The following is a 26,696-nucleotide window of genomic DNA, read 5'->3' on the forward strand; positions in this document are numbered from 1 at the left end:
TTCCATGTCTGGTTCTAACTGTGGCTTATTGGCCTAAGAACCATCTAAAAACTCACAGATTCTTGTCTGCAATTGTCCTTAAAGCCCAATAAATAGCACTTCTTTTCTGCAAATGAACTAAATACTTCTATGAGATGTCTTCTCTATTTCAATAAGTACAGGTGAAATAAGAGTGACTGTAACCTATCAAACAATGGCTTCCCAGCTGGCTCAGCAATAAAGAATCTGCCTTCCAATACATGAGATGCAAGAGTTGTGGGTTGTATCCCTGGTTCAGGAAGATCACCTGGAGGAGGAAATAGTAACTCACTCCAGTATTTCTGCCTGGAAAATTCCATGGACAGAGGAGAGTGGCAGGTTACAGTCCATGGCGTCTCCAAGAGTTAGACATGACTTAGCAACTGAACATACACACATCAAGCTATGTGTTCGATCCTTGTGTTGGGAAAATCCCCTGGAGGACACAGCAACCCACTCCTGTATTTTTGCCTGAAAAACAAGGACAGAGGAGCCTCGTGGGCTATAGTCCATGGGGCCGCAAAGAGTCAGACATGCCTGGGCACACACACACACACATCAAGCTATTGCTATGAATTCTCCTGTATATTTTGAAAAAAGTTTACTTTAGGGAAAAATAGTAACTGCAATCTACAAAGGGATCTATTTACTGTCTACTCCTCATTGTGGAAGGTTTCCAGAAGACAACAATAGAATTCCCGATTTGGTCTACCAATGTTAAATTCTCTTATTTCCTATTAAATATAACTTATTTATAAAGTAAGTGTTTTGCTGCTCTATTTAAACACACACAGACACACACTCACAATCACAGTCTTCCCTAAACTGCCCTGTATTTGCAAATTGGAAAGTTTTCCAAATATTAATCACAGTGATCCAAAATAAAATCTGCAGAGGCGTTCAATTATGGCACAATAAATGAATGACAAAGCATCTTATTTCAAAATCCCTGAGTTTTAGGATTTGAATATCTGTAAGAACATTCTTTTCATTACAGATTCAAAAGTTTAAGGCTTTCAAATGCTACCACACACCTGTCTCTGAGTTATAGGCATTGCTTCCGTGAAAAAATAGCTTAAAAACCATGAAATGAAATCAACTCCACATAAAGCTATCGCATGACTCTGATCGCTAATCTGACTTGTAAATTAGATGTCTGAACTTCCACTATTCAGCAATGCCCAGGTTTTTTTCGTAGCAGGATGGCTATGTTAGCTGCAATGCACTCTGGCCAAAAATGTGCAGGAGTAGCAGTGTCACACTGACAAACTGAATAGTATAGACCTAAATAGAGGTTTCACGTAAGTCATGAGAAAATCTTTCTCTGTAGATGAATGGTGCAAAATGTAATCTATGTTTTCTATCCTGGGCTGCCAGGATTTTAGTTGAATGCTAGAAGGAAAAAAAAAAAAAAAAAACGTTGAAGACTCACTAAGGAAAAAAATGGGATTTGACTTTAAGAGAATCCACCCACTTCGTTTCTCAGAACTGCTTTCAAATCTTCTGTGAAGTGAAAGTCACTCAATCGTGTCCGACTCATTGCGACCCCATGGCTATACAGACCATGGAATTCTCCAGGCCAGAATACTAGAGTGGGTAGCCTTTTCCTTCTCCAGGGGATCTTCCCAACCCAGGGATCGAACCCAGGTCTCCTGCACTGTCGGCAGATTCTTTACCAGCTGAGCCACAAGGGAAGCCCAAGAATACTAAGCTATGTTTCGATAACTGATATAAACAAATGTATACCAAAAGCAGGGATTCTAACCAAATAAAATATTGATTTTGGTTCAGAGAGAACTTTGATGCTCCAGTTTTCTTGTGATTCAATAGTTCTAGAAAATACATAGGTTTATTTCCAGTTCACACATGCTCATTAAATCATTTCAAGTGAATTTAGTTAACAGGTCTGAAGATATTAGTTTATTATTAGTAGCTGTTAGTATTAATTTATAATATTATGTTCTATGCACATTAATACTGTTCAGCATGACTTCCTACTTACTATCGAGTTCAACAGCCTACACAAAAGGATATTTTCCTAGAAAATTCTGGTTACAGTAGCAAACAGAAGCATATTTACACACTCTAGGGGAGAGCAAAATTTTAAAAATTCCCCAAACAAAAACTTCCACATGAAATCACAGTCTTTATTTTGACCTTTTTAGTTTAAGCTAAAAGAGATGCTTAAGATGTTTTTCAGGTTAAGCTAAAAAAGATGTTAAGCTAAGAGATACTTCTCTTTACATTATTTCCCTTAGTGTAAGAAAGCCCAATACTAAAAGGTGATAACTATATTAATTTCCATAAATAGGATCTTTAAGGTTTGATTACCAAAGCAATTACCATCTATCATTATGGCATGATAATATATTACACATTCCCCAAGTAAAAGATCAAATTTACTTCAACCACCCCCATTCAAAAAAAAAAAAAAAATCTTTATTCAGTCATGAAGTCCACGGAATCACAGCAGGGCTTGGTGCCATATTGGTGTCACATTCTGCCAGTAATCCAAATAGGCCAGCCTTCTTGTGCAACTTCTTTGTCTACTAGTGCATCACTGGACCCAGCAGGCAGTTCACCCAGACAATTTCAGTAACGGATTTTGGCTCTCTGTGCGTAATAGATGAAAATCTTTACGAAGTATCCAGTTTGACTTATAGCTGAGAGATCTGAACCTGCTGCAGATGTCACATCTAAATTCTTGAACAGATTTTTATCATCAGTGCCACCTATAAAACAAGACAGTGTCACCAACAGCATTGTCCTAGAGAACATCTATTTCAGTAATGCTAATAAGCTTTCTGTATTACAACTGACAGTCATTTATTTTCCTAAAACAGAGATCAGCAAACAAGAGCCCATTAGCCCATTGCCTGTTCTTACATAGTCATGATTTAAGAATGGATTTTATATTTTTTAATGACTTAAAAAAAATTTCAGTCTCCATAAATAAAACTGCACTGCAACACAGCTACTCATTCATTTATTTTTTTAGCTGCTTTCACACTACAGTGGCACCTTAACAGAGACCATAATCAACCATAAATCCTAAAATATTTACTACCTGGTGCTTTGAAAAGAAGTCTGCTGACCCCTGGCCTAGAGAATATTTAGTGGGTAGGTAATATGACATCTAGTGTCTTTGCCTCACTTCCATCCATTGGTTTAACGAATGTTTCTTCGGTAGGTCTATCATTCCAGGGCAGAGAGCTAACTATGTTCACTCTGCTCCCCACTTTGGCCCAGTCTTGCCTCTATACAAAGGGCCAACAATGCCCCTGTGCAGGAAGAAGACAAGCTCAACTTCAGGTCAAATTCTAGTGCTCCAAAGTTGTCCTTGTCTGTATCCCCATGTTTCCTGGTTCTCCATTTTTGCCATATATCCACCATTCCCATAATAGGCTCCCTGTACGGACACCACTCTTAAAAGTCTGTATTTCCTACCAGAGAATCTAAGGTAGTAGTCTGAGTCACACCGTTCTTTGATTTGCCGCCGATTACCAGTTCTGCCCTAGCAGCCACATGTAATGAATTTGTTTGGGGCCCCTGTGAACATTTTGCATACTTCATCACCCTCCTGGGTTCCATTCTTCTTCCTGATCATGAATGCCCCTGGAGTTCATCAATTTCCTTCTACATTCAAACCTCTAGCCTATAAATCTATGACTTCAACCTTACCAACTGGCTTGTCATTCTACCTCTTGAGCTCAGTTCATACAATAACCAAACATAGGAGTATAACACACAAAAAGACTATACAGGTGGATCTCCCAACCTAGGACTACCTAACCCTTATTTTAGCAACTGGCACAAAAAGGTATCTATTAGTATCACTCCCAAGCAGCATCCAGAACATCCCTTCTCTTTTTTCCCTCCACCACTGCTGGTTGGCCCAAAGTTTCTATACCTGCTTCATCTGAGAGTTACTCACCACCCTTTCTACACACCTGGGGTCCGAAGGATACCTGCATCTCAAGTACTGCTTCAGAATGCCTCTCCTGCTTATATTAAAGCTTTACCTACAACACTGTAAAGCAACTGTACTCCAATAAAAATTAATATTATTTTTTAAAAAGCTTTAGCATTCCTATTTCTATTATAAGCCAAAAAAAGGGTCCTCTTGCCACTGGGACTGCAATGAAGTAATGATTTTGGCTAGACTTCCAGGAGTCAGAATATAATTCCCTACAGAAAGATGTTAATAATCCAAAACAAGGCTATGCCCATAGTATTAATGGCACTATAGAACCCATCTCTAATGCATATTATATTGTTGCAATTAACATTCACAAACACATTCATAAGCTGTGGACTGACCATCTAAAAACTAGCTTTGAAATGTCAGGAAGACTTTACAGCAGACAAATTAGCCTAGAGTGAAGACTTCAGAGAAAATGGCAGTTTATTTTCAGCAAAGGGGATTTCACTGCAATCCTGAAGAAACCTTCCATGGTGAACAGCTCTTAAAACTGCATGAACAGCTCACAACCAAAAGAGTGGTGTCAAGAATGAATACACTGATGGAATCACAATTAACCATTATCTCAATTCTGAGTAGCAATAATCTAGGTAACATCAGTCAAATAAAAATGAAAAATTTTAAAAACACACACAGGAAACTTCTGCCTGCTTGGAGAATGACACAGAACGCCAACTAGTGACATATCCTTACAACCAGAAAAAGAAACTAGAGGTAAGTAGTCCATATTCCAAAGGAATATGCAAAATATTACAACTTTAGAACTTTCACTTGATGAATCTAGCTAATTTCCTTAAACAGTTCTCAAACTTCCTAGCATCAAGACTCTGTGCACTATTGAAAATTGAGGACTCCAAGAGTTTTTGTTAATATGAGTTATAATTATCAGTATTTACTATATTAAGAATTAAAGGAAAAACTTTACTGATTCATCTTAAATTTTTTAAGCTTGACTTATAATTTAAAAATTTATATATGAGATACCACACAATTAAGCTGATTCTCCCATCCATGGACACAGGCTGTTTCCAATTTTTCACTATAATAAAATGAAATCATAGATATGTAAATATTCAGTTCAGTTCAATTGCTCAGTCGTGTCCGACTCTTTGCGACCCCATGAATCGCGGCACGCCAGGCCTCCCTGTCCATCACCAACTCCCAGAGTTCACTCAGACTCACGTCCATTGAGTCAGTGATGCCATCCAGCCATCTCATCCTCTGTCATCCCCTTCTCCTCCTGCCTCCAATCCCTCCCAGCATCAGAGTCTTTTCCAGTGAGTCAACTCTTCACATGAGGTGGCCAAAGTATTAACGAGAAAAAAAAAAAAGGTTGCTCTATAGTGTTAATGGGAAGAAAATCAGGTAATAAAATAGCATTTAGAGTTTACTGTCTTCTTTTTAGTTAAAAAAAATGCAATATTAAATAAATGTTTTATTAAAGCACTTGTTTCGGTGAACTGCTAGTATCTGAAAATGCAGACATCTATCTCATCTCTCTATCAAGGCTGAGTTTCCTGCAGAGTGGAAAGTGCTTATTCATATACACTCTACAAATATCTGTTGAATGAAACAAATTATTTTCCACTTCTAGAATGTGCAAGACAATGATTAAGTTCCAGTTTTGTACAAAAATATGTTCTGCTTTCCTCTGAGTGATTCATTTAAAAATTTTAATGACATGTTAATATGAGAATATACTTTTGAAAAATTACTATACAAAAAAAGTTTAGCATTAAAAATGACACAGCTTTACAACTTTTGCAAATTTCTTTCATGTTTAACCTAACAGAGGACAGCTGGATTCTCTTATCTGCTTCTACATACAATCTGTTGTGATACCTGCTTTGACTGAACTACATGAAAACAGCCCCACACAAGTATGCAGTGAGAATAAAGGAAGTATAGAGTACTATTAATATCATTTTCAGAGAATTATGGATGTTCTTTGATACTACACCAAAACTTGACAAGTAGAAGAGTTTGTGGGCTAGCTGTAATATGAAATTTAATATCACATATGCTTTCTGTATTCTGTTACAGGCTTTCTATAAGGGTCTTTTACCATAATTTTGGAATATTGATCACTTTGAAAATATTGTTTCATTGAGTTATTGTTGTTCAGTCACCCAGTCATGTCCAATTCTTTGCAAGCCCATGGACTACAGCACACCAGGTCTCCCTGTCCCTCACATTCTCCTGAATTTTGCCCCAAGTTCATGTCCATTGAGTTATATAAACATTGAAGATCCTGACATAACACCACAGCAAAAAGTCACTCATAATAACATCACCACCCATCCCATTGGAAAACTCTTTAAGTAATGAGAAGCTGACAAGAACCCAGCAGCTGATGTAAGAATTCTAAAATTTTAATTTTCCGTAGAAAGTTAAAATTTTATCATCAGCAACAAATATTGTCGATTGTTTTTCCATGAACAAAAGATCGCTTTATTCATTTTCAAGAAAATGACTGCCAGATATCTAAGTCTAAATAATCATGGTTTGTCTGGTATTCGATTTTTCAAGCAAAAATGGTATTTCATGTAAAATATGGCTAATTCAGCTTGCAACTCAAAGGAATACTTAAGGGTTTTCCTTGAGATAAAATACTCTGGATATACAGCAGAAGTGCCTTTTGCATATTTCCTATCTCATCATATATAGAGAATATAAAACCATCACATATGAAATATCAAACATATATAAAATACTCAAACATCATATATATATGACTATTAAAACAATGCACTCAAGGATCAAGATTTAATAAAACCAATAATTTTTACTGCTTCATTAAGGACACTCAAGTAAAACTGGCTTTTTTGAGTTTTTGTTTTGGGTTTTTTTTTTTTTTAAACCATGAATGCATAGCAGTGAAGAATATGATGATTACTAGTAGAGTCTGGTGTCACTGACATTTAATATCTACTAAGATATTCAGTTTTACCTACTACTATTTACTATTTACCTACTAAGTGAACTCCAGGAGTTGGTGATGGTCAGGGAGGCCTGGCATGCGGCAATTCATGGGGTCACAAAGAGTCGGACACGACTGAGCGACTAAGCGACTGAACTGAACTGATTTTACCTACTACCTACTACTACTAGTATCAGCAGAGCAAATGTAAAAACAGTGGAAAAGGAAACAGTTAGTATTACCATAAAGATAATTTTAACCTAATGGATCCCCCGAAAGGGTCCCAGTGACTGACCAACAGGCTTACATACCACAACCTTGTGGACTACTTCTGTCTTAAGCAAACACTGAAAGCTACTGAATGATAACTTGCCATCTTCAAATCCATAGTAAATGCCCTCCAACATAAAAAACACACTAAATACCTGTATGAATTATTTCTTGTTAACTCAAATTGGTCCAATTTGTTCTGAAAGTGAAATAATAATATAAATAACAGTAGTGATTAACATGTAATGACCTCTGACAGGTATTATGTCATTTAATCCTCGTAACTCTATCAATTCTCTGACCTTCATGTCACAGATGAGGAAGCCTGAAGTGCAGAGAACTAAAGCCACACTTCCAAAGTGTCAATAATTACCAGTATTTATGGATTCTGGCTTTACTTGTGGCTCAGCTGGTAAAGAATCCACCTGTAATGCTGGGAAGATCCCCTGGAGAAGGGAAAGGCTACCCACTCCATTATTCTGGCCTGGAGAATTCCATGGACTGTAAAGTCCATGGGGTCACAGAGTTGGACACAACTAAGTGGCTTTAACTCCAATACTTTGGCCACCTCAAGTGAAGAGTTGACTCATTGGAAAAGACCCTGATGCTGGGAGGGATCACGGGCAGGAGAAGGGGATGACAGAGGATGAGATGGCTGGATGGCATCACCGACTCGATGGACGTGAGTTTGGGTGAACTCAGGGAGTTGGTGATGGACAGGGAGGCCTGGCGTGCTGCAATTCATGGGATCTCAAAGAGCCAGACACGACTGAACTGAACTGAAGCAGCTTTCCCTTTTACTTTAAGTATTTTTCCTACCTCATATTAGTCTTAACAACCTTTTTATTATCCCCTTTTCCCTTAACTCTTTATACTTTAATACCATTTTACAGATGAAACCTGTAATCAAAAAAGTAAAGTATCCTGCCCAAGGTGACCCAACCGTTAGATCATCTATATTTAAATCCAAGTCTGTCTCACTCCTAAGAGTGCAGTACACATTCTGCTTTCCTATACCAATTATCAACAAAGCCTTTGCATATAAACAGACTGATGAGTAAAAAAGTCTTACATAGTTTTAAACAAGACAACTGAGCAAGGCCTGTATTTGTAATAATTCTTGCTAATTGACTATTTCTGTCACAAACTAGAATAAAGTCTACTTCCCTTTAAAATAGTATATGATCCAGATAAATAGTTCACTAATTCACATTATTAGACACTTAGCTGTGAACAGGACAATGAATCAATACAGATAAGCTTTCTCTTAAAAAAAAAATATTCAATACACTCAACTGATATTATTCCAGTATGACAGATGAAAAACCTGAAACCCAGAGAAGTAACTAACTTCCCCCAAAGACAAGTTGTTCACAAATGGTACAGTCAAAATCAGTCTGGACTGACCCTGAAGCCTAAACTCTTCAATTACATGGCCTGCATATATTAAAGCAGGCAATGACCTAGGAATTGTTCTCAAGGTCTGTATGCAGAGCTTGCTGAAATCATAACAACTCTCACCAAGGCAATCAACATATGAATCATCTTACATCTCAAAGATGAAGAGATGAAAAGGAAGCTGGTGCATGCTGAAAATAAAAAGCCATGTTCTAAGGTGCTTTCAGTAAAGCATCAATAGGTAATGTTGAAGAAAGGAATAAAATTCAGTTACAGTAACGTTGAAGAAAGAAATAAAATTCAGTTACAGAGGTGTCAGATGGCACACATCTCTGTGGCTAAAATAAGCCTGCTGCTGCTGCTGCTGCTAAGTCGCTTCAGTCGTGTCCGACTCTGTGCGACCCCATAGATGGCAGCCCATCAGGTAGGTTCCCCGTCCCTGGGATTCTCCAGGCAAAAACACTGGAGTGGCTTGCCGTTTCCTTCTCCCATGCATGAAAGTGAAAAGTGAAAGTGAAGTCGCTCAGTCGTGTCTGACTCCTAGCGACCCCATGGACTGCAGCCTACCAGGCTCCTCCATCCATGGGATTTTCCAGGCAAGAGTACTGGAGTGGGTTACCATTAAAATAAGCCTACTTTTGTTTAAAAACAAAACAACAACAAAAAAAGCAGAGCAGAGCCACAGGCTATCTATAGATTGCACAACAACTTTCAGATGCCAGGAACCCAGGAATGCTGCAAACCTCAGTAAACGGCAACAGAAATCATTACCCTAAGACACTAAAACTCCAATCAATCAGAAAAATTTTAATTTCAAGTTACAATTTGCAAAAGTCAAGGGTTATGGCCCAATGTTTGTTTCTATTTCAAGGGCTTACAGTACAAACTGTTGCTTAATATTAAACCCCAAGGCGGAAAAGAATAGAATCAAGGTTTAATCCAGCTCAATTCACCTTCACAACTTGTTGTAAGAACTTGCAGAAATATAAACATCTTGAGCTTGGACAGAGGAATGTGGCTTTAATTTCAAACCAATTGTATTCTCAAGGAGTCCCCACACACACTTGACATTTGACAGGAAGGTGACAAAATGGAAGGCTGTGGTATACCACCTAAAAGGGCAGGCATTACAGGCAAGAGATGAGCAATTACACTTGTCACAGAATACCATATTCTGGATTCCCTCTGTGGCAAAGATTTAAAAAAGAAAACTTACAGAGCAAACCTTACCTCCTCCACCAATGATTCCCAGCATGACCAAAAAGAATCAGAATCTAGTAACGTAAAACCAGCTGACAGATATATAGAAAAAAAAAAAGATTGAGGTCATGTCCCTTGACATGCATCATTTACACTAAGGATTCCCTCACTTATCTGAATTAATTTCATGTACCTCATTTCATTCAGATAATTGAAGTTTTCCTCTTAAGAGTTGTAAAGTGTTTACCTCAACATAATTAGTAAACTGTCCACTTAAAAATACCACTACAAAAATTACTACCCCCCTCCTCTCTACACTACACATATACTTCACTAACATTAAAAGTATGAGATTTTGGCCTTCACGGAAAATTTAGTTCAAAATTCCTCTTAAAAATTAGCACAAGAAATTCTACAAGAAAAGTTATGGTCATTACCTTTTTAATAACTGTCTGCATTACTTGTTACAGACATGGTAATTTGGATACTCAATACATGACTACTGTTCTGAAACCAAATTAAAGGTTTTAGACTACTAAAGAGTTTGATGACTTGCCTCAATACAATAACTGGGATTGTACGGAGAACAAAATCAAAGAGGTCTCTTTTTCATGAGCAGGCATTTAAGGGCCTTTTAACAAGAATTTACTCTACAGTATATAATTACTAATGAACAAAAATAGGGCCATAAATTCACTTCTTTATAGTGCCATAAAACTTCCATTTGTAAGAAATATAAAAAATATACATTTAATCAAACTCAAGAAAACTCTAAGTGTGCAACACCTAACAATACGTAGTAAAAACTATATACTTTTTCTTCTTAAATAAATGTCCTCCCAGATGACTATGAGTAATTTTGTATGTGGATATGCTTATAATTTAAAATACACAGACTCTCTGGTACTAATGATGGCAATGAAATGTCTGAACTTCTTATATGAATTCTCAATTTCTATATGAACACTGGTTTCCAATACTGATAACAAACTTACTGTTGATTACATCCAATCGATATTTGTATATTGTCTATCACCTGCTATGTGTCAGGTACTGCAGTAAGTGCTGAGGACACTGTCAGGAACAGCACAAATTCAGTCCCAACACTCGAGGAATATAGAGTCTAGAAGGAAAGAAAGATAATGAAAAAACACACTATGGGAAACTTGGTGGAATAACAGATACTTGGTGAAATGAAAGCTCAAAACTGCGAGAAGATCTGGGTAGAAAATCAACACTTGAAAATAATTAGCTACCACTAAAATTCGATAAAAATAAACCAGTAAGTAACTCAGCTAAGAAGGCAGAGAACCAAGAGCAGAACAGTCAGGAAGTAATCAGTATGTGACCAGGGTGTTCTAGTATCAGATGCAAATGAAAAGCTGACCCTCAAAAAAGCTAAAATTATAGCAGCCAAAGAGCCCAGCTCTCAGTTGTCCTGTTCTCAGTATCTGACAAGTCAATCTGGTGAATGTGAGCCTAAGAAGCAGAATCAAAGCATTCTGACTCTGCTAGCTATGTCACGATTGAAGCAGGACCCCAACCACCCACCATGGATAAGACCAGGCCCCAGTTCCAAGGGAAGAGAGGACAGCGAGGAGACAGAGATGGTCAAGCAGGAGAGTTCTTGAGCAGGCTCAAGACAAGGTTCAGGTCTGCAGAGGATACGAAATACACAAAAGAATAATACAGGAAACACATCAACTCTATGGACTATTCAATAGCAAGGAAAAACTGTGGAACTGCTTTACTTTTAAAAATAAATACTCAAAATTATATTCTTAAATTTAAAAGCCTTAAGTGTGACCTTCAAGAGTGGGAGAAAAGGACTAGACATTCTTACTAATTCTTACCAATTGCCTGATTCTATAACCTAACTCCATCTAAATCTGTATTTATAGTCTACATGCTTTACATATACTTCCCCAAGATGTTTATGGCATATGTTTCAAAACTCCTGATGAGTAAAAAGCGTTTTTCAAAAAGAGAATCTGACAGCCAAACTGAGTATGTGCAAAGGATGTAAGAAGACATCATATCTCAGTAAGCAATGGATGCTCAGGGCACTGGAATAATTCCAGATTTCACTTCCTGAAGGGGCTGAGGATCTTAAGGTATTTTCAGTCTTAAAAATCAGTTCAAAGACTGGGTAGAAAAGACAGAACGAGGAGTGGACAAGCCAGATAGCCTGGTTCCGACATAGGAACCAGCAATGATAGAAGAGGAATCATTTGCTCCTATAAATTAAGCATCATCATACTCTACTACTGGAGGAGGAAATGGCAACCCATTCTAGTATTCTTGCCTGGAGAATTCCATGCACAGAGGAGTTCACGGGGTCGCAAAGAGTCAGACACGACTTGAGCAACAAACACATACACAACACACACATACACTCTACTATACAACGGTTTTTAGTAACAGAGTCAGGAGAGAGGAAAAAAGTGCATGTAGTCCAGAGATGATGTCCCTGTGAAGACTATTATTTATATAACTCAACATATTCAAACAGAAATAACACTATGGAAACAGCCTTGCATTTGCCCAAACATCATTTGCCAAGGCTATTCAACTGGTGGAGTGGTGGTACTTTCCAAAAGAAATGCTTGAAAATTTTCCTCACTTTTTTAAATAAACAAAACATTATAATAATCTATTAAAGAAAGAAAATATAAGTCTAAGAGAAAAAGAAAATATAGTGTGGTCTTGGTTTTTTGGTTTTGGTTTTTGTTTGGGGTTTTTGCTTTATTTTTTCAGTATATCCATCATGAAGCACATTATATCAACCAAAAACTGTTTAAAGTATCATTTAAAGACAGCTTGTAAAGGCAGTCTGAACTCTGAAAGTCATGTTGCTTCCAGGAGTCTATATACTGAAAAATGTATCTTTATAAAGTGAAACGAAGGTGGCCTTAAAATGTGGCCTATGATAACAATTAGGATCATTCAATTCACAATTTTCAAACTTTGCTCCAGTAGAAAACCTGCATTATTTTAGCTCTACGTGGTGTCCTATCAAAAAGTTTAAGTAACACTGTGTTTCCCCAATTTCACAGTGGATAATGTATATTAGAGAATAAAATTCTCAATGTTAAGCTTTTTCCTCAAATTTTCTAAAATATTATTAGATACATGTTACCTCTTTCAGTATTGGAATTAAGCCTAACAGAGTATCTGATTCAACACAAAAACGGAAATGAGATATTTCAAGTTTATAATATCATCATTCATGACTTCCAGACACTCTGCTACCTTCTTAAGTTTGATTAAGCCCAACAAAACCACAAGCATTTACAAAGGACCCACTACACTTGACATGAAGCATACACAGATGAATAAAACAGTCCATCTTACAGGAAGCCCCCACCAGGGAAAGTGCACACAAGCCAAAAAGTCTCTACTAAATGCCTGCAGTAAACACTGGAGTGTGGGAGATGCAAAGAATTCACCCCAGGCCAGCAAGAACTTCCAGACTTCTGCGTTGAGGACCACTAAAAGGGATGCTGAGGATGCTGGAATTCAGTGACTACATGCGTACAGACCTTTCTTCTTTATTGTATCAAGGTTACATACATCATAACTCTATAAGATTCTTGAAATGCCAATCTCCTGAAATTGATACAGACTACCTGAATCAAGAATATGAATAAACATTCTTGAAAACAGTTACTAAATTCAAACAAACTGGAAATTGTTTCAACTGGTAAAAATGTAAACACTCCTTAAATACAATTTGTATCTAATGAGTCCAAATCACAAACTAAGGCCTATACTCAAACTATGGGGGGAAAATTAAAAGTAATTATTTGGCTTTCAAGACATCAAAATCAAAACAAATTTTGGTACAAAAATATCCATTGGGGAGGTCTAAAGTATCTACTTAAGTGTTCAGTTAAATCAACTAGTTCTCTTTAGTTCATGTTAAATCTCTTCAGGGAATTTGGATTACTTTCTCTCTGCAAAATAATGACGCTGAATTAAGTTAATAATAAATAACTAATAATCAGCTGCTGAAGTTCCTCACAAACAGAAAATTCTGTACTTCTGCCGTCCGTGAAATTAAGACGTCAACATGGTTTCAAAACAAGAGTAAAGAAGCCTTAATTTCTCAAAGTGGTAATGCTATAAACATCAGTTTCCTACCTTATCTCAGTATCAAGGTTCAGATTTTACCTATCCAGTTTTCAAGTTCGTCAAAGAAAGTTTCATGATTCAAAGGGTATTCCTCCCACCCTCTATACTAAAACTGTTTCTTTAAAACAAGATCCTAAGGAAAATGCATAATGAAAGGCAGTGCGAGCTGAGGAGACTATTCCACATCAAACCTGGAACGTACTAACTAAAATTTAGTATTGCACTCTGTATGTGAGTTCCTACATGAAACTCCCGCCATGCTTTAGTTTAAGGTTAAACAGGTTAATAAAATCCAATAAAATGGCTCTATTGAATTATACTGGATTTCTTTGCAGCAGCTCCTTTACCTGACCATTCTGTTGAGCTTTAAAATCAACTTCAGGGGTAGCACCCAGGAACCAAGGCGAGCCACGGCTCACGGGGGCTGCACTCTGCAACCCACCTCGTGGAAAATCACCGTCAACGCACGTTTTCCACTTCAAACTGCGATACGGTGGAGGAAAAAGTGCATAGCCTTCTCTTTGAACCTCCCATCACACTGCCTCCAGGCGCTAACTTAAGAATTATCTCGAAGATAATCTAATGCAGTACAGTTCTCAGAAGACTCTATAAAGTTGCCTTCGCCAGAGAGGAGAGGGAAAAAAAAAAAAACCTCGCCGAGACTAAAGGTTAAATTACTATAGTACTGCAACTTCGCTGTTGGGTACGTGTCTGGATTTACAGGATTAATTTCGGGGACATTTCCACCAGTAGAAACTGCCTGGATCCCGATTAAAACAAAGTGTATGCTGGATCCTCATAGGAGAGAAGTGGCGGGGGTGCGCAGAGTGAGTGAGGTCGTAAGTCTCTGCAGACTAAGTAAGGGGCTCCTGAGGTCAGGAAAGTGAGGGCGATAATTGGGCCAGATGCAAAGGGTCCTTCAGGCAGGCCCGCGGGCGCGCGGCGCGAAGGACCACCGACCCGGCAGTCTCAAGATCGGCGAGGAGGGCCTAGGGCCGAGCCCGGGAACCTGGCCTCCTCCCAGCCAGAAGGCGACGCGCCCCCACCCACCCCCGCGGCAGAGCGAAGAGGCGGCAGCGGCGCGCCGAGCGGCGGGGAGCCGGCCCGCAGAAAACGCAGAACCCAGGAAAAGGGAGTCAGAAAATGGCCAGTGTGCAGCAGGACTGAGACGCAGCAGCCCGGGTGCCCGGCTCAGGGAGCGCGGCGGACCGCGGCACCGCCAGCGCAGCGCGTGCGCCCGGGAAGCACACCGCCCGCGCGGCCCTCAGCTCCGCCCTCCCCCCCTCCCCCGGCTCCCTGAGCCGCCGCCGCCGCCAAAACCCCTCTGGGAACTCCGAGCCGCGCGGCCCCGCGAGGCGGGCGCCTTGGAGCGGAGGGGAGGGGCTGCGCTCCCCGCCTCCCCGCCGGCCCGCGCGGCTCCCCAGCCCGGAGCCTACTCACCTCCTCCTCCTCCTCCTCCTAGTCTCTCCCTCCTGGCCACCGGCGCGGCCCAGCCGGCGACGCGCTGACGCCGAGCCCCTCCCCCGCGGCCGCAGCCGCCGCCGCCGCCGCCCCGCCCGGCCCGCGGCCGCAGCGGCCTCGGGGCGCGTCAGGCGCATGCCCCGCCCACTGGGTCCGCCCACGCGCTCAAGACTCCGCCTCCAGCGCTGCCGGGACGCTGCCCGTCCCTGACTCAGCGGCCGCTCCCGCCCTCTGGAGAATGCCACATGTGGGCTCTCGACCCCCGCACCTCTTTTTACCTGTTCACTGCCCGAGGACCTCGCTTTGCCGCCCACCTCCCCACCTTTCCCATCTCTGGGTCGCACCCCTGTCTTCCCCTTAAGGTTTTTAGTACTCTTTCCTCAAGCCCTAGTCTGGTTGTAAGCTTTCATGCCTTCTTTTCTTTCTAGAAGATCTCTGCTCACTAGGTCAGCCTCAGTTTGCAGTTTCTTGCCAGTCCCTTCCCTCCTGGTCCCCGTTCCTCTCCCCTCCCTGCTGGAGCCTCAGGGTCCCCGCACGCACTGGCCTTGTTCCCTGCCACCGCTACCTGCTGTGCAGCTCGCACCTCCTGAGCGCCTGCTCTGCCAGCGCGTTCTAATTTCCCTCCCTCTGGTCACCTCGGAACCCTGTGAAAAGGCTCGCTTCTTCCTTTACCTACATTTTGAGCGTCTTTTCTGTTCTGACTACTCCAAATACTTCAGATGCCGTGTAGGAGTTAAATGCCTGTGCGCTACCCCACTCACCTGAAGAGTCTCTGAAGTAGTTCACATTCACAAAACTGGGTCTTCCTTGGTTGTCCAGTTGCTAAGACTTGGTCCTTCCAGTGCAGGGGGCTTGGATTCGATTCCTGATCAGGAAACTAGATCTGGCATGCAGAAAGTAAAAAAGGATCCTGAATGCCACAATGATGAGGGACGATCCCAATTACCACAACTAAGACCCAGTGCAGCCAATAAAGTATTAAAAAAAAAAAAATCACAAACCTGAGCAATAGCAGTGGTGCCTCTTAGACTTGCATGGGTTCCCTCCAATCTTTTTCTGTGCAATAATATATTAAATGACACAATTCCTGCTGGGGATTAAAGTTCACACATTTTGCCTGTTATTTTCTCTGCAATCTTACCTCACTTTAGCTCTTTTATTTATAAAATTCATATTCAGTAGAAGAGCACCAGGATCTTTTAAATCTCCTGTTTTCTTACCTGTAAAAGGAGGAATATGTTTCTTCCACATTTCAATTTCTGTGATTCCGAATCAAAGGGTTTTGTATTTGGAAAGCGCTTGTGGGTTAAATGAGTTAGAAGAAGGCAAAACATGCAAATGTAACTAGAACTCCGGTAACTTCATTTTAAAAACTGCAACTTGGAAGAGTTGGACTGTGATGTGGAAATGAATTAAACATAACAAAATGAGGGAAACTGATTAGGCCTTTGGAAGCAACATCCACAAGTTGCTTTAAATTATGTGAGTAAACATTATTATCCTTAAATTGAAGAGTAAAAACTATCTTCCATTCTAAACAAAATCCAGGCTCTATGTAGACCCTTGAAGTTTAAAACCATTGTTGAACTGAACAACAGCATTATAAGCATTTGAAAGCCTAATCAACCATCTGTCCATCCCCTTTAACACAAATTGGGAAACAGAAAACTAAAAATGCCAAAAGCTGAAAGTGAGTGTTCCTAAAAACACATAAAATAGTAAATCCTATCCATGGAACAAGTACAAGAAGAACTCCAAAGGCTATGGCTGCCATTTCATTGCTCTGGAAATCCAGTCTTACAATGTTATAATTAACTTATCCAGTCTTTATCATCTGGAGTCTAATCTTTTCATTTTACAGTTGAAGAACTGACATCCAGAATGGGTAAATACTTACTCAGTATTACCCAGATTAATTGGAAACAAAGCCAGAATTCAAACAGATCTTCTGACTCACATATCTGCCAGCATCTGGGTTATAGTAACTAGTCACAAAAAGTTATTACACATCAGAGGTCTTTGACGCTGCAGTTTTTCCTACATGGCCTAAGTGATGTATGAAATTATACATGGCATTAACTAGGAAAGTATTGCTATCAGAGGTCATTTTGTCCCACTGATTTCAACAATTCCTTTTGCATAAGCTCCATCTCACCTGGTCAGGGTTCATCTTTGTTCCATGTAATTCTGGCCAGGACACTGGGGTCATGTCACAGCCAAATACATTCATCCTTGGAGGTGCCAAGAGCTGTGCATGATTGTAAGTATTATGAAGTCCCTATTGCCAAGAAAATTACAACATTACTAGGGAAATAAAATATGAAACATAAAGTAATAAATAATTCATAATAACAAAGGATTCAATTATAAAATCCAAATCTTAAATTGGAAATTAACCATGTAGATTAAGGGAAGCCTTCTTAAAAGACAACAAAGGAAAATGTAAAATCTGGATTTGGTTTATAGGAAAAAGGTAAAGGAAATTGCTTGAACAAAGGCACTGGGGGAAAAATAAGCACACTAACAATGGGGAAAAGTTAGGAGATCAGATGAATCAAAAGAAGAGCTTCATTTTGGAAACAATAGAAAACAAAGGTGAGATGATAGGGTGGAATCATTGGTAGAGAACCTGAATTTGAGCCTGAATAATTTAGATTTGATCTAATGGAATATCATTTTGAATTTGGCAGAGGGAGAGGAGTGAAAAATGAAACAGGAGACCACTTGTTAGATTCTGAAGTAGCAAGTGGAATTTAAAAATCAATGATAGACATAAATGTGACTAAGGCAAAGACTTGGGTTTAGGGATTATAATAAAGAATCAAAGATCAGTAAGAAGTTCAAGATGACTTTAGGGTTGTAGTGTGTCAGTAACAGTATACATAGACCTTACCCCTTAGAATTGGAAGATCATCAGACTTCAAATGGTACATACAGGCTCTCAGTTGCTAGAAAAGGAAGAAAAAATTTTCCCAAGGTATACCTTCCTATTCGTCACATCCTCATTTCAGAAAAGTTTAGTTTGCTACTCAAAGGACTCGTGGGTCCTTTGCTATTTTATGGTCGACCTATTTCTATTTCCATTTCAGCCCCACTGATGTAAAAATGCTCAGTAGTACAGTGTATAATGTCACACTTGGAAATAAATCAATAAGTGTTTGTTAAATACATACCAAGTGCTGTTCAGCACTCTGCTAGCCTGGAGAGCTGGAAAAGTATAAAAAGGACCTCTGCTTTTCATAAGCTTATAATCTGCTTGGATAAAGAAGGTCAACACACCTGGCACAATTGAGAACACATTCCATGGATGGGGATGCCAACCTGGAGGGACTGTAAAGTGTGCTTATACAGAAATAGTGGGAAACAGAGTTGAATGAATTGTAAATGATATCATGGATACTATTCATCACTTAACAAATTTTCATTGACCTTTAAGCATGTTCTAAGTTCTGGAGGTAAAGCAGTAAATAAAAAGTTCCTCCTCTCATGGAGCTTACATTCCACATAGGAGAGACAGAGAGGAACAAATAAATACACTACTATCAGGTAGTAATAACTGTCCCAAAGAAAAGAAAACATGAGGATGTCAAAATGAGTGAAAAGTAGGCAAGATGTTTCTAAGGAACATTTAAACAATGGCTTAAATGAAAGAAAGAACCAGTCCAGAGAGGATTTGGGAAAGGGCAGTTCAGGCAGAGAGTTAGCTATTGCAAAGCCCTAAGGAGATCAAACTTAGTGTCCTTAAGACTAAAAAAGACCAAGTGTTTCTGAAGGAAAGTGAAAGAAATGAAATAGGAAAGGTAAGCAAATTCTGGTAGGTATGAAGGGATTTTTAAGGTCAGGTTAAAGTACAGATTTTTGGAAGATTAGTCACTCTGGCATTCAGGATTAAAGGAGGGAAGATTAGAACCTGTAAGACCAGATGGAAGCCTGTGTGATAATCCAAGCAGGAGGTGATGTGAGGTAGACAAGGTTGACCGCAAGGTTAGCAAGGAAGACAAAATGTCAAGGAGATCAAGTAATGGGTATTTATGAGGGGTGGTAGGCGGTGTTGGGTGGGGAGAGCCCAAAGTGTCAAATGCAGCAAAAAGGTCAAGGAGAATAAGCATTAAGTAAGAGCTAGTATACTTAACAAGAAAAATGTCATGTGTGACCTCTAAGAGAAGAGTTCCCATAGGGTGAGGTGCTGAGAAGTGAGGAAATTGAGACTGTAAACTTTGACTGGAAGAGTCAGTACTACTCAGTTGTGCAATTTACCTTTTAGGTCATTTACATTTGGGCTAGTATCGAAATTTTAAATCTATGTTAAACTCTCAGTCAGGTCTAATTTTTTTGTCTCTAGACTGAAGGGAGAACAAACTTACACCATAGAAACATATCTTATGTGTTTTTCTGGGCCCCAAATCAGTCACACCAGTGATTCATTGTTCTAAATGTAATTAGAGTTTACTTAAAACTCCAAAGGCATTTTTCATGGAAATAAAACAAACAGTCCTAAAATCTGTACAGAATGTAAAAGATCCTGGGTAGGCAAAGTAATCTTGAGAAATTAGAGTAAAGCTGGAGGAATCATTGCTCCCTGATTTCAAACTGTATTACAAAGCTATAGTAACTAAAACAGTGTAGTATTTACATATAAAAACAGACACATAGATCAGTGGAAGAGAGGAGGGAGCCCAGAAATAAACCTATGCATGTATGGTCAATTAATTTAGGACAGAAGAGCCAAGAATATATGATGGGAAAAGAACAAGACTCTTCAGTAAATGGTGTTAGGAAAACTAACCATTATTTGTACCACATACAAAAATTAACTTAAATAGATTAAAGACTTGAATGTAAGAGCTGAAACCATGAAACTCCTTAGAGAAAATGTAAGCAGTAATCTTAACTTAGGTCTCAGTGATGACTTTATGAATTTGACACTGAGAGTAAATGCAACAAAAGCAAAATTAAACAAGTGGAACTACATCAAACTAATAAGCTTATGCACAGCAAAGGAAATCATCAACAGAATGAAAAGGCAACCTACTGAATGGAAGAAAATATTTGCGACTATTTTCTCATACAACTCAGTAGCAAAAAATAACTTGATTAAAAAATAGGCAGAAGGTCTGAATAGACATTTTTCCAAAGAAGATATACAGATGGCCACCAGGTACATGAAAAGCTGCTCTACATCATTAATCATCGGAGAAATGCAAATTGAAACTGCAATGAGCTATCACCTCACACCTGTCAGAATGGCTATTATCAAAAAGACTAGAAATAACAAGTGTGGAGAAGGATGTGGAGAAAGAGGAAACTTTGTACACTGCTGATGGGAATGCATAAATTGGTGCAGCCACCATGTAAAACAGTATGTAGGGTCCCCAAAAAACTAAAAGTAGAAGTATTATATGGCCCAGCAGTACCACTTCTGGGTATTTACCCAAAGAACTGTATGAATTTAAACAAGTTAAGAGATACAGAGAACAGATTGGTGTTTGCCAGAGATGGGAGTTGAGAATGAGAGAAAAGGGAAAATCATTTTTGGTTTTGTTTTTCATTTAAATAAATTAAATTTTTAAAAAAGTTCATTCTTACTCCTGGGATGTAGCAGGAGTCTAATGGTAGAAACACTAAGGCAGATGTAGTACCATATTGGTTATGGTTCCATCACTGCCACCTGTCAGATCTAAACCTCAGGGCTGTGGGTGTTACCTTGAGCACATCACATAACCTTGCTGAACTCCAGGTTTTCAATAGTAATGAGAGATTTCCCATATTTTAGCACTTCTCTAAAAAAGAAACAAAGACCATTGTGTGAGATTCATGTGAACAGCTGTCACAATTCCAGCAGATACTTTCTCAAAGTCTTTCCAAAAAGACAATTTGGTTGAACTAGACAATTTGGTTCAGCAACTTGTAAAACAATTAACAAGTACCTTTCTTCCCTGGAAACAGACTAGACTAGTTTTTGGCAGACAGAGTGAAAGAAGCAAGTTAAGTCCACTTCATTTGTAGCTCTGCAGCTTTAGCATCTGAGGAAACCAAGCTGGACTCTGGCTAAGGTTTGTCTATGGATGCGTGTAGCATGCCTTCTTTCAATTGTCTGATGCAGATGGGTGGACTGTGTAAATTTGTTCAGTGTTATTGAAAGATGGAATGCTGCTAGCAGTCTTTTTTCTTTGGAATATACTTCATTTAAGGGGGTCCTGTTGGGAGCAGCTAATCTCTTGGGATGGTCTGGAAAGCTTCATTAAATTCAGTGAAGAAAAAGTAAGTATAAGTTATTCTAAAAATCATCAAGGCATATACTGTGTTTAATTTGCTGCCCCAAATGCTTCTCAAATCAGTAGTGACCAAGGATTCCCAGCATTAATGAACAATTACCATATTGCCGAAATCAACACCATATTTAGCCTGAAAGGTCTTCTCATTTTTGGTGCTAAAGAGGCCAAAAACATCAGTTAGCCTAGGAAGCATAAAATGTACTCTCTTGATGAAATGACTTCTTTAAATTACGGTTTAGCCATTCCAGTGCTGTAATACAAGGGAATTTGCTTTATCATTGTTACCTTCTGGCCTAGAGACAGAAACGTTTTATGCTGTGGTTCATCCTGTACCTTTTATCAAGGATAAATTCATGTTTTTGTTTAAAAACAAAGAAAGCTTACATAATCTCTGCTGATGATTAGCCTTTCCAGTAATTATCTGTTGCTTGGAATCAGTGTCAGCCAACCAAGTTCAGATGGCAAAAAAAAAAAAATGTTTGATCTGCAGTGATGGGATTTAGAAGACTGTGTATATGGAAGGTACAGTTATGCACATACAGGGAACATATTTATCTAATTTGACTGCCAGTGATTTAATTAATGTTTGTCAAGCACTTTGAACATGAAAAGAACTATCTGAAAGCTGAGAGTTATTACTCATCATCATTTTTCCTATTTGTTAAACTAAAATTAACATACAAATGTGATACTTTTATGGTATCTTTGAGAGATGTGTCCCTATTCTAACAAACTCTTTGGACTACACATTAAGAAAGTCTCGTTAAAACTTCAAGGCTCTGTTTCTGAAAGTCAAGCTTCAAGCTGGTTGGGTATCATCCATCAGTCGATTTTGAAGCATACAGGCTAAATAAACAACAGTAACAGATTGGGGAAGTGTATGCACCTGCTTATTGAGAAGATGTTAACAGGGGCAAATCTAAAATAAGAATGCATACCGCAACCTGATTTTCAAGAAGTTTTCGTGCATGCCTACACTTAAATTTGCTCATATTATCACCTAATTTTTTTTCTTCTAGTTTTCTCTCCAAAGAATAACAACTGATGTGCATAAAGCCTCAGTAACAATCTAAGAAGAAAAGAAAGAATGGAAAGACTCTATTTTAGAGTTTGGAGGAGAAGTAAACATGTTTTCCCTTTAGCACTTTTTCACCAAGAGCAACTGGCAAGAGAAGAGGAAAACCTGGGAAGAAAGTAAGAAGCCTGGACAAATGTCCTGATCTAACATGGTTCTTCACAGACAGGATTGGGTAGTGCTGCACTGATACTTACAGGACATTGATAGGGTATTTATCCAACTTCCCAGGACCATAGCATAGAATGGACTTCTTGTGGTATAGAAGAAGTGACTCAAAAAGATACTGACTGTTCCATATGACTTATTTTTGTATTTTAGTTTCATTTCATTTACATCCTAGTCCCCTAAAGAGACTTTTACATTACACTTCGATGCAGAATCTTTCCATGTACACCATGCAACTCACATACCTTTATAGCATGCACAAGTGTGTGCTCAGTTGCGTCCAACTCTTTGCAGCCCCTTGGACTGTAGCTCACCAGGCTCCTCTGCCCATGGGGTTTCTTGGGCAAGAATAATGGAGTGAGTTGCCATGTCCCTCTTCATGGGATCAAATCCATGTCTCCTTTATCTCCTGCTTTGGCAGGTGGATTCTTTACCAGCTGAGCTACCAAGGAAGCCCTTATGTTTATACAGTAAGCTTGTTTATGGCACTAGTCATACCTTAACCGCACTAGACCAAACTTCACACATTGGCCTGGGAATCTTCTCTTTCAACAAGCACTCCCAAGATTTTATATTTGTTAATCCTCGAGAAAAACTTCTAGGAGAGGTATTACTTACTCTGCCTAGATATTCTTAGCACAAATTTTACTTGTGGTGATTAGATATGGCAGGGACAAGGGTGCTCATGAACCTTTATGTGGCTCTTATATATTTTCCACTCTCTTCTGTGGTTGGGTTGGAGCCATGTAACTAGTGCTGACCAATAGGCTTGAAAAGAAATGAAATTTGTCACTCCTAGTCTAAGTTTTTAAGAGCACTTTTTCTTTTCATGGCCCTAGAAAACTCATTTTCCAAATGATGTAGCTATAAGAAGGAAGCACTCCTGGACTCTTGGAAGCTGGTCTAGAGAGTGATCATGACCTTCAAAAGATCTCTTATGAGCTAGAGGTAAACCTTTAGCAGTTAAAGAGCTGAGTGGTCCAATGCAGTTAACTGTGCTATCATTGTGTAGCCTGTCCAAAAGAATACAGCTGGATTTAGCAATCTCTCACAATTGCAGGGACAGCTTTTAAATTTTGAACCATAATATGGCAGCAAAAGAATAATAGAGAGACTTCCCCAGCAGTATGCCTCATGACCAAAAGACCAAAATAGAAAACATAAACTGTAGAGTTTTTCAATATGTTATTGAATAAATTCAATAAAGACTTTAAAAATGATCCACATCAGGAAAAAAATAATAATAGAGTGAACAGCATACAATTTACTAAATAAATAATTTGGGAACAAATGGATATATACAAAGATCCCAAACAGTATGTTGCATGGTAGAAAAAAAAGTTTTTTATGTAGTTCAGTTCTGGTGGTGTTTTCCAATGCTTCCCTAAATTAAAGAATTAGTGAAATCTTTACTCTACTATATCTAGAAAAAGTATCTCTGTCCTGGTCATTTCTAGATCCTCTTTTTACCCCCAACATGGTTATACATCATTAACAGTCCATCTTCTAGGAGCTCAGATGGATGGAATTCCCATAACCAATACCATCAGAAGTGGATTGATTACTTATTTGTGTTTACTGCTAAAAATTCACTTCTTAAGCACATCAACTAGTTTTATGTGTTTTAGGGGCTAATTCCATAAATTAGCCCCTAAATTTCTAATTCATTATTGCACAGATGTGTGCAATGCTCAGACAGAGATATTCACTTCTTTGGAGAGCCCACCAAAGCTGTCTGATTCATCCTTCCCATGGGTGCTGTTTTTGGGTGCTGCCCTCACACTCCTGGGACCAGGACCTATAGGAAGGATGAATCAGACAGCTTTGGAGGAGGGAATGAATGATGGAGGAAAAACTTCCATAGAGATCAAATACTTTGCAAACATCACTGATCTATACTATTTGCTGAGCTACCCCTAACAGCAGAAGGCCCATTTCTCCTTTTGAACCATTACAAAATCATTGTAGTTTGAGAGCTACAAAGGCACATAAAAGAAGGATAGAGAAAATCCTCTGAGTTTGCAAGCACTGCAGAGACTCTTTCAGCAGTAGCTACAGCCTTGCTTTCAAATCTTATACCTGCCTCAAATCATTTTTTTTGAAACTAGGGCAATATAAAACACAAGCTAGCTACAGTTTGCTTCTCCCATGAGTAGAGGACAGTTAATAACATTTCTTATATTTTAACATATCACCTTTCCCTTCATTCATAGACAAAACAGAAAGAAAAAAAAAAAAGTATTGTGTGCCTTTTCCTGTTCAGTAATTCCAAACAAGTCCACACAACATTCATGTACTCATGTTGTAGAACCATATGAAATGAACTCATTGAAATCATTTTCAGTTCTATTTAATATTTATTTGTCCCCATTTTGAAATAGGGCCATGTTGCTTTTGTTCCTATAGAAGAGAAGTTATGATTTAAGAAAACTTTACAAAAGGGAAGCCGATCTTGATGTTATCAAACTTCCCTCTTTTCTTTTAGCAGAATGTTTGAGAAAATGCCAATTGGTGTAGCCTATCATCAGAACATTTCAAGATCTGTTTGCTTCTGAAAATGAACTCGTATAAAACTATCTGAACTTTTTTTAACAAATTATATTCCTATTTGAATACCTAGAACCTATATTTTTCTCTGAAATAGTGAGACTGTATCAAATGTTTTAAGTGAAATCATATCATAATTAACTTCTACAGGTTCCCTCATTTTAAGGAGGGGGACATGCATTGGTATAAACTCAGGCATTGATATTCTTTTGTGGTGAGTATTAACGAGAATGCCATTTTTGTCCAAACTGTCGCCGGATGGTTTTATAATTAGAAGATCCACTCTAAAATGAAAGTCTGAGGTTGATGAGGCAGAACCAGCTATGTTTTAAAGAGAAATTCTTATTAATACAAAATATTAGAGGACAAACAAAATCAATTTTTAGAGGCATATTAACCAAATTGTTCATTATTGTAGTAAACATTGCAAAAATCAAGAGGATGGACTATATTAGCCATACTCAAGCAGGAGAATGAAGTATCGTCGTCTAATTTATGTACAATAATCATTCATACTAGCATTCTCATTGTTTAGGTCGTGACTCATTTTGTTCTATGTGATCCCTGTTCTCCATGATTGGCTGCTATTAAAAAATAAAAGCAATAAGAATAAAATAGGGTTTTATCAGGCTAGATTTGGGTTTTTAAAAATACTTGAACATAAACAATAAAGCAAAGATTATGAGTATTTAATAATCCTTTACCTTTATATCTTTAGTATAGGTTTGAATATTTGAAAAGTAATGCTTTTCCGCACTAAAGGACATTTTATTTTCATTCCTTCTCATCTGCTATTCCTTCCTCCAAAGGACACTTAGTAAGATGTCTTTGGTGGCTTATTATTTTAACATTTAAAAAAGTTGAACCCAAAGATCAAATTAGGTAAGCATAGGCTTTTGCTTGTTCATTTTCCATTCCTACCATTTGGTTTTCTTTTAGGTATAGATGGGCATATTAGAGGAGGGGGTATATTTCAAAGAAAAAGCTTAATAAAGTAATTTACTGTCACTGCTAAGTCGCTTCAGTCGTGTCCGACTCTGTGTGACCCCATAGACAGCAGCCCATCAGGCTCCTCTGTCCCTGGGATTCTCCAGGCAAGAACACTGGAGTGGGTTGCCATTTCCTTCTCCAATGCATGAAAGTTTAAAGTGAAAGGGAAGTCGCTTAGTTGTGTCCGACTCTTAGCGACCCCATAGACTGCAGCCCACCAGGCTCCTCCATCCATGGGAGTTTCCAGGCAAGAGTACT

The 26,696-nt window shown here is 38.7% G+C and overlaps 1 long non-coding RNA gene across 5 annotated transcripts; it reads right to left on the minus strand.

Moving 5' to 3' along the window:
• Positions 1-1,919: 1,919 nt before the first annotated feature.
• LOC120854394 lies at positions 1,920-15,445 on the minus strand. Of its 5 annotated transcripts, none has more exons than XR_005718966.1 (5): positions 15,363-15,445; positions 10,784-10,911; positions 9,819-9,880; positions 9,542-9,700; positions 1,920-2,750 (listed from the first exon to the last, which is right to left on the minus strand). It is a non-coding gene; the product is annotated as an uncharacterized LOC120854394 (long non-coding RNA). The 5 variants fall into 5 exon arrangements; XR_005718969.1 differs by having other exon boundaries at positions 9,805-9,880; XR_005718967.1 differs by lacking the exon at positions 15,363-15,445 and adding an exon at positions 14,270-14,356.
• Between the last annotated feature and the right edge of the window lie 11,251 nt (positions 15,446-26,696).

The sequence above is a fragment of the Oryx dammah genome, unplaced genomic scaffold, assembly GCF_014754425.2.
Source record: "Oryx dammah isolate SB20612 unplaced genomic scaffold, SCBI_Odam_1.1 HiC_scaffold_27, whole genome shotgun sequence".
In the NCBI taxonomy this organism is placed as follows: Eukaryota; Metazoa; Chordata; class Mammalia; order Artiodactyla; family Bovidae; genus Oryx; species Oryx dammah.